We start from the raw sequence: 10,300 nt of genomic DNA, 5'->3' as shown, positions 1-10,300 counted from the left end.
TGTTATTATGACCATATATGTGTATTTGTCATTTAGCTGGAATGAGTTGAAATCCTGACTTTAGTAATAATCAGATCCTAATACCTTTTGAAAACTTGCATTTTTAGACATTTATTTGTAGGATAAAATAGAATTTCATTATGTACATTTTACATGCATTAGCTGTGACCTCAATTTTTAATCCTCTTGATGAGCAGGTTAACAATATGTACGAAATCCAAAAGACTCATTGTTATTTCTTTATTCCGTCCAATTAATTAGTTGCTAGGATATGATTATTGTTATTAATTACTTTATAGTAAAATGTTTTTTTGTAATTCTTTTAAGTTAAGTATCTGCATATTCTGTGAAAATAAAATCTTTCTTTCTAACATGTATAGACTATGTTACTCTTTTAAAAAAAAATTGTTCATTTGTTCAATGTATCTCATAAGCGTCTGAATCGTGGGGAGGGGTGGGGGGCTTAGCACTTTTTTGGCAAATATATAGATAATATAGGCATTGAAAAATTGGGGTTTACCTTTTTTTTGATGGGTTAGCTCCCCCACTTTCAATTAGCCCTCCCCCTTTCAGTTTGCTTCCGATGCCTATGTATTGGAAGAAGTGAATAATTATACTTTTGTGCAAAGTCCATGCACCCATGAAAGCCTTATGCAGGGCCTTTGCTAAACACTATGATCTAATACTCTTATTACAATTTTGATCTGAATCTTTCACTGAAAACAGGTCTTATATCGTTTATCTGTATAATTATTTGAAATTAAAAAAGGGGGGAGGTGAAGTGCATCTAGCTATTTTTTTTCTCTAAAACCTCCATAAATTCAGTATAGCTTCTGTCTAATTTCAGACTTCTTGTTTGAAGTTTGTTAAATTCTTTGAATTAAATAAAAAAGGTGAACCCACTTGTAATATTTTGTCAATTTTCAAAGTTTTTGGAAGAGTTACATTATAAAAAAATATTTTATCAGTTCATCCTTATATCTAATAGGCCTTTATGCAAATTAATGTAAAGAAGAATTTGGTTTAGTCATAGATTCTCGGGTCACCTGAATTACCTTCTGTTTCGCCCGTTGTTTATGCCCATCAGTCAATTGTAATGGAAGTTTTTAAAAAAAAAATAATTTTAACATAATTATTTTTATTTTTAATCAATTAATATATACATGTTAAAAAACTATCTTTTTCTTATAAATCCTTGAGCCAATTTCAGCAAAAAAAAAAAGAAAAAAAGATGTGTTTGTGAAACACTCTGTAACCAGCGGCAAAAAAGTTCGAAAAATTATTTTTAGTCAAGGTCACAAGGTCATTGGCCTTGGTGTCATTTGAAAGAACTTAATTAGTGGAGTATGTATACCAAAAAAGAAGTCTCTATCTCTTAAGATTTATTAACTCTCTGCTCACTCTTATAAAATTTGCTTGAACCTTAATGATTTTCCCAAAGAAATGTATTTTATAAGTAAAATACAAACAATTATAACATAGCTTGCGGAGAGAAATTCCACAAAAAAGACAATTCAACTTGGCAAATCTATAAAGGAATAATAGACATTTTTGTCATTTAGAGTTATCTCTCTTATCAGAGTATCGATGAACCTTAAGGTTTAAAAGTTATGGCGAAAGTTTAAAAAGACTATTTTTAGCACATATAGTCACATTCAAGGTCATTGACCTTGGTGCCATTTGAAAGAACTTAGTTAATAGTGGAGTTTGCATACCAAATATAAAGTCTCTTTCTTCTATGATTCAAAATTTATAACGAAGGTTCGAAAAACTATTTTTAGCATATAGGTCACAGTAAAGGTCACAAGGTCATTGACCTTGGTGTCACTTGAAAGAGCTTAATAAGTGGAGAAATCATATCCATTAGATCGTCTTTTTATTTCATGGTTCAAAAGTTTTGGCGAAGGTGAAAGTTGACAACTGACAGACAAATAGACAAACAGGACAAAAACAAAATGCACCCTCGATCTATTGAAAAGGTGCATAAAAATAAAGAAATAAAATAATTAAAATGAACCTGAAAGGCATCATTGTTTAGTCCTCATGGTGATAGCTACAAATGAGAGTGTACTTATCTATCTAAGTAAAGACAAGTAGATAGATCTACTTTTGATTTGTACCTGGGCATTAGACTAATTGTTCAATGGTTTAAACTAGTCAAGATGTGCGCTGAATAAATGTCTTTTGTTTTTTTTTAATCACTGTCATATTTAACCTTTAAGAAAAGGGGAGTTTTTTGTTTTGGTGACAAGAAAAAAATAGGCGTTTATATGGTGTCAGCTGTGTACAATTTCAGACCAATGCAATATCCATGTAGTCAAATTTGAGTAACTTATTCAGCCTTTCTTTATTATTTAAGAATTTAAACCGATTTTAAAATTATCATTTCTCAGAAATACATTGTAGTTGTTTATATGAATTTTTCTGAGTTGTCGTTCTTTTTACACAAGCATATCTGAAACCTTTTCTGGGAACCGACAAGGGCAATACTTCGATCGTGTTAAAAATAAGATAAATTGTATAAATTACATAAAATAAAAAGGTGTATTGTAATCAAAAGTGGTAAAAATAATTGATCGATTCTATTGCTGTTTAACATCCCTCCCGAGAATTTTTCACTCATATACTACCACTTGCCGGTGGAGAGCTACAAATATTGCCCTACACTTGGCACTCATGGCCATTAAACAGGAGGGATATTTTTAGTGCCAGCAACTCCTGCAACCTCGGTTTATACGGTCTCATCCGAAGGACCGGTCTCCACATCCCTCAGTGGGATTCGAACCCTAGACGTAAGGATGGACTATTTACTTCGCGACTCGAGAGCAGACGCTCTAACCATGCCGAACATTGGATAACATTTGGTGGCATCTCCATAAGAGTGAAAATTCTCGAAAAAGCATTAAACAACATACATATATTGCAGACTATGGTATTATTTACTCAATGCAATCCATCTATTTCATTCTTTTTTTACTAAATCGAAGGTCATGGGGTTGTATTTTGGAAGTACTTGTTATTCCAAATCTGGAAATCCTACATATATACTTGCAGTTCACGTTCCAAGGATGAAATTCTTTAAAATCATATTTTAGTGTTTGTTTCATATTTTTAACATTCCAGTCAATCAAGGTAAGTTTGATCTACCCTCACTATACAGGATTCCAAAATATCAGAAAAATATTTACAAACAAAGATACATGTACAATACTTGGTCTAGCAAATGTTCTACTAAGTTCCTTGTCTTTTATCCTTATTAAGATATAATTATTCCAACGTATTGTATACTGACACGCAAAAGAAACGCAACACCCTACTTTAGGGTGAAATAATTATGTAAGGTAAAAAATTTTAAATCTTGAAATGATGGATAACTTCAAATTGGTAAAAATCGGTAATTTAACAGTTGAAAGATTTTCATACCATAACCGGAAGTGAAGGTTGAGTCTGCATAACAGAAATCAAAAATAGTATCTTTAACAAAACATTTGGCAATATTATGGAGTTTTAAGGGTTTGTACTGTTCATCTTAAGAGCGTGTCTCAGAGAAAAACATGCAAAATCTGAAAAATCGTCCAGGAGGGTCTACAAAACTTTTCATTTTATCATATATTTTTAAGGTCTAGGTTGTCTGAGGATCTAAAATTTAAATTTGAAAAGTGTGCCACGTGTTTCTATTTTTAGTAACAGCCCTGTTTCTATATTTAGCAAAAATTGGCATAAAATAGTAGGTGCAAATATGAAAGTTTGAGACCTTGCAAAATCAATTGAAAAATTTTTGCAATGCCAGATATTAATTATATCATCAACACATACATGTCAAAGATGAAAAAAAATTATTTTTCACAATGATTGCATCTATATGTATTCTATGATCGAACGAGTAAAGCTAAATTTAGAACTTTAGATTTATTATCCTTGTTTAGAGCAATGGTACAGCTTAAATTAATTTGATCTAATAATGTGCTTTATAATAATTTATCTATGTTGTATCAAATATAAAAAGAAATCACTGATAGCTTTTAATATGACAAATAACAAATAATTGGTGGAAATGATGACCTTTCGATGTTAGCCAAGCTCTCCATTTGTATCTTAAAATTGTTCAAATGTAATGAATATTGCTTCAATTGATGATTAATAATTTTATTTTAATGTAAATAAATGCTGAAAAAGACAATCAAAATTAAAACCGTCGTGAAAGTTTAAAATATTCACCAAAATTGATAAAGAAAGATAATAAAATGAGTGTTATTTGTGTGTTGAAACACAGTACTCTCCATACAAAAAAGGGAGAAAATGATATTGCAACACTGAGGGGGCAGAGGAATGAATATGATTTCAGCAATTTTTCAAACATTTCAAGCAGTGATGGCCCAATAAATTCATTTAGAAGAATACACTAAGGATCTTTCAAACCATATGCGTTTACTCAAGTCTCTGAACATACCCTAGCTGGGTTGTATGGAAAACTTATGATGTACCAGAGGCGATCGTTTTGCTGCATTCTGTACTGCTGTAGGCCTATAGAAATGGTATTTTTTCTATTGACACTACTAGCACATTAAAATTATAAGTATGTCCAAGACAATTAAGGATTAAAATGGCAAAGAATTAAGTCAAAGTGCTGCATCAAAAGGAAGAAAGCAAAAGCAGACCGATGGGCTACCCCTACCTTTGTAAAGAATACTGATTGAAAATGAGGAAGACAATATACTAGTTCAGTTGGATCAGGTAGGACAAAATTTTCAGTTGGAAGTTAAAATAATGAATGTATGAGTTTGGACCAAGGAGTATGACAGTGGTTTTAAAAGAGGAAATAGGTATATTTTGATACATGCAAGGACAATTTTGAAAATTTAGCTGATCACACAAATATTTCGTCACCATAATTACATAAAGATTTATACAAAATTAAATTGAGTGCCTATAAATTTTCTGGGAGTTGGAAATCAGTCTTACAGAAATTGAAGATCAAGTAGGAACACTGCAGCAAATTTATATGCTACAAAATGTGAAAGTATTAGATAGTCTCAAAATTTATTGATACAAACAGTCAAATCAGGTAGAGTTGATGATGCAGTCCAGAGTGAGCCAACAGGAGAAAGCATGGGTTTGGCACTGGAGAGCAGAAGAAAGCAATACAATTCTCCAACAAAGAAAAGGACTACTTGTTCATGATATGCAAAGAATGTGACAGAACAGGAAAATGCCCCAATAGTGTCTTATTGGCAGATGAGCTGAAGAAAGTAACTGATAAAAATGGTGAAAGACTTTTTAAGAAAGACAAATAGCTAAATATTTCACAAGTAAGAGGATATATTGCCTCATATATTTGTCAATAAAATCTAAGAGTGTCTCTGTACCTCCCTCTGTAAAAAGCCAATTGTTGTCTGAAAGTTGTTTTGAAGATGTTTGTATTGATGAGGATGAAAAACTTGCAGAGATTGTTTCTGCTTTAGACTCAAATGAATATGAAAATCAAATGACTTGTATGGTTTACATCTGTAAATATTCAGTAAGTTTATAACCTGTATAATCACATATTTTGAAAGAGGGGAATCGAGGATTCAGAAAAAAAAAATATTGATATGTGGAAATTTTGATTTTATTTTGCAGTTGTTGAAGTGTTGAGTAGTAATTAAGCATAAAAATTTTATATTTCATGATAGTCATAAATTTGTGGGTCTCTCCATGCCCCAAATACATTGAAAATTAGCCCCCCTCACACACACACACACACACAAAAATTAGAACCTTGGAAATTAAAGGTTCCAATATACTGAACCATGGTATTGATTTTGACATTCTTACATTATGATCAAAAGTTTCATGATCATTAAAATGTTAGAATTCTGATTGTTACAGTATTTTCAGTTTGATGGGATATCAAAATGAGTTATTTAAATTTATAATCTCTGTTGCCTACATCACAATATGACTTCTATCAAAGAATGTATGAATCTTATAAAAGTAATTAGTTCCCAATACAGTGTAACATGTTTTGGAATCAACAGAGAATGAAATTAACTACAGTAACTGTAAACATGAATGTATTTTAAGTGTGTTTACTGTAACCAACATTATGTACATGAAGTTCATGTATTACATACCATATATTGTAGAATAAGATTACATTTTGACCTTTATGCACTTGTTTTCTGAATTCTATTTTAGGAGAGCTATCACATTCAAAAGATGTGGAAAAATAATCAAACTTATTAATTATTACAGAAGTTTGGTTTTGTTTACTTAAAACATTTACAATATTCTTTTCCTTACATGTTAAGTTTAAGAGATGTTAGAGGAATCATAATAAACCCACCCCTTTCTAATGGATTATTTTGATTTATAGAGGTGTTATCTATTGAACTGTAATTAATATGTTTAATTTTTAAAATACAGACATGAATGTTACCACAAAAAGATTTTTATTTAATGTTTTGAAAAGTTTTGAAGTATTTTATGTATAACACTTTAAGTATTTTTGATACCTTGAGTGTGAAAAATTAACTAACTTTGACATTCAATAAATACTAAAGTTTAAATTTGCCATCAGCAATTTTTTCATATTTTGTTCACATAATCATCCTTAACAATAAGCAGTAAAATTTACTAGATTAAAATTTCCATTATGGCAGTTAGTGTTATTTCAATTCATTTTTTCAAAAATATGGAACATTGCCAATTTTATGACCTTTTTGCACTTAAACACAATGGATGTCAGTCATTTTTACTATGCACTTAAAAAGTACTAACCTGTGTTCTTTTATTTCAAAATTAAATATTTTGATAATAATGAGAATTGCAAAAATGAACTAAAAAGTATAAAATATATAGATTTTGTTGCATAAGAGCATTTTTAGTAACAGGTCATATAAGGTATACCGGTATGGTTGGCACATTAAAAATTTGTCCAATTTCCATTCATGCATACTAGATTTAGCTCGCAAAATTTGAAGGCAATTGGAGAACCTTGCTACTGGACCATTTTGCATGTTTTTCTCTGAGACACGCTCTTAAGTAATGCAGCAATATTTCAAAAAATAAAATTTCCTTTCGTTTCCCGTAACAATGCTAAAGCTTCTTGAAAATGGCTTAAGTTCCATTTCCATTGCTTTTGGAAAATCTCAAAGTAAAGGTGATGGAGAGTTGATGATTCAAAAATACACTACATTACGTCTCAACGGGGTCTTACATATTATATTCATAAATGATAGTGCTTGGACCGGAAGTCCACATTATTCGCAGGCATTAGAAATGGCAAAGAATTATTCCTTCGCCATTTGATTAACCTATTGTATCGTAGAAATTAAGCTTGTTGTTTAAAGTCTTGCACGTTGTAATTGAGTGGCTGGGAGGGGGGTGTTTTAAAAGTCAAATGTTACTTAGTAAAGTTAAAAGATAAACATTTAACATTTTTATCAAATCTCTGATGTTCTGAAAAGTGAATTTAGCCTTACTGTTTTCTTTTTAAAAAAATCATTAGATAAAAAATTCAAACTTTTGTAGATTACTGCTTGTTGCGTTTCTTTTGCGTGTCAGTATATTAAAGCATGTTCTAGAAATTGTGTAAATCCCATGTGAATCCTCAAAACTCCAAAATTCCTTTAGAAAGTTTATACATTTATTTTTCACGTTAGATTAAAAAACTATGCTTGTTTGATGTCAAATGTGAAGATATGAACAATAATCAATCTAAAAAATCTTTAAGCAATACAAATCTGTAGAGAGGTCATAAACACAGACCCCTCACAGGTTGTCATCAGAGGTGGGTCAGGTGCCCAGGAGGAGTAAGCATCCCCTGTTTCCGGGTCACGCAGTTCAACAACCCTGGATATATTGATCAGGTAGAAGAAACTTTCCGTAGTTAAATTCAGTATTTACAGTAACAAAGACCTAACAAATAGAATGTAACAAGTCAGCTAAAATACGACCCAGTGAAATGTTAAAAGTTTCTTACAGGGGCACTATAACGCCCATGGAATTTACGAAAATTCTTGTTAATTGTCATTAGCAAAATAATTAAATAATTTAATTTTCTAAATAATTATTCATTAAAATCACTCGATTCTTCACATATGTACTTGAAGTCGATAATAAAAGAATGTTGAAATTCTGTAATCTTTGGAGAGTAAGTATTCTGACAAAGTGTTGAAATATCGATGGGCAGTAATTGTGCTCCTTTATGAGAGGTCATGCTTTTATATTCATTTGAAGCAGAATTTATTCAAATTCTTCTTTATGAGAAGAAAAAAAGCCATTTGAACTTCAACTCGACTTTAAGAATAATCGACGGTTTCTAACGAATAAGAATAATTACATTCGGTGGTAATGTATAACATTTATATTTGATAGTTGGTTTAAATCGTATGTGGGTGCTTAAAAGCTACATGGGACTTTATAGAACATTTGAAGTCACAAAAAAATTCGAGATGTGATAACTAAAATCACATAACATAAGAACATACGACTTTTCTACACTTTAATTATACAACCATGCGTGTCCCACGATAAATTAAAGTTCAGGATTTTGACATCATAGCCAATCACCTTTTCAAAAAAAAAAAAAAGAACTTGTAAATATATACACACCCTTACTGGCCATTAACAAAAGTGTTTTGTAAAACATTTTATTGTAAACACAAGAACTCTGAAGTTGAGATTAAAAAAATATATACGAGTTTCTGATTGATAATGGGTATATAACAATTGGGTTAAGGTCCTTCAATAATCTTTTGGAGTTTCTACTAGTATTAATAGCACTCGTTTTGAACATATTTTATTGTATAATTTATACAATGGGATTGGTAACAAGTTGTTAAAAAACCTCTCCCTGTAATATATACAATAATTAAATTAGTGATTGCCAAAATAACAATTTAAGGTGTAAAGTTATACATATACAATAAATACAAAATATTTCAAGTTAATACAAAATATTTCAAGTTAAGACACTTACTAAAGATTCAGAGTTCTTTAAGTAGATCTATAATGATACATGCAAATGATTACAATTATAACAGTTATTTGGAAAAATATATATATATATGACAATAATGATAATAAATAATAAACATGGTCACAAGTAAAATTATCGCATCATAAACAAAGAAAGTTTACAGATATGATTAAATGACAAAGAAACAGAAGAAGAAAAACGGATCAAAATCTACCTGAATCACGAATGAACCTTTGGAACAGTGAAATATTTTGTTATTCACATCAACTGACAATGAATCATTACCAAATAATAAGAGATGGGAGTTGACTATTGCCAAGTGATTATATTGTAAAATATTGTTTAAGAGGCAATTTCTTGGCCGCTCATATTTTTTACATACAAAAAAGAAATGGTATTTCTTCAATTTGTCCACATAACAGTTAGGAGAGTCAATTATATTTCTTCGATAAAGATCATTATTAAGTACACTACTGTGCCTTAATTTTGTGTGAATTATATTTAAATAGCGTTTCCCATATGAAAAATACGAAGGTGGCTTTGAGGGATGTGAACATATTCTTGTTTTAAATTTACTAATAGAGGTTGTGTCTCTCACGTCTTTAGAAAGGGAATTCCAGGAATTAATTGCAGAGGGTACAAAAGATTTTTTAAAAGTTTCAAGTCTACATTTGGGAATAGAGTAATCTTCTGTGTTTCTTGTATTATATGTAGATTTAATTCCGCCAGTTTTTGGAAATATTTGTTTGAGATCAGCGGGTACAGCATTGTTGTGTACTTTAAACATAGTGGTTAATTTAGCTGTTCTTCTTCTTGTAATTAGTTTCCTGTCTCTGAATAGAGAATTTCTCTAGAAATAAAAATCCTGATGGTTTATCTGCAGCTAGCTGAAAGTTTTTCTATATATTTTTATATAGCACTCGTTATAACTATGTTGACCACTTTGGTATCAAAGGAAGCAGAATATTTAATCAGAAACGTCTACATGAGAAGAGAAAACATTTGCTGTGGTCTTCAACTCGACATTTAGATATATACTATAAATCAATTATTCTTTGTGACATATTTCATTTGCTTCTTCTCCAGTTTGGAATCCATCCGCGACCATTAATACTCACGATGAAGGTAAATTTTTTACAACAATATACAGGTGAATAACTTGTTCGCGTCAAGAAATATTCGCGAAGCTTGCGGATATTTCTTGCTCGCCAATTAAAGTTGGTTTACAGTGTATCGACGTCACATCATTAGTAAACAATAGTTATGTTCTTTCATATAACGACTAGATATACATTTCAGTCAGAGACACCAGACGTTTCTTATTTTTTCTTTTAATAA

This window comes from Saccostrea cucullata, unplaced genomic scaffold (assembly GCF_032062105.1).
Source record: "Saccostrea cucullata isolate Sc308-1 unplaced genomic scaffold, CSIRO_AGI_Scuc_v1 ctg593, whole genome shotgun sequence".
In the NCBI taxonomy this organism is placed as follows: domain Eukaryota; kingdom Metazoa; phylum Mollusca; class Bivalvia; order Ostreida; family Ostreidae; genus Saccostrea; species Saccostrea cuccullata.
This window is presented reverse-complemented; position numbering follows the sequence as displayed.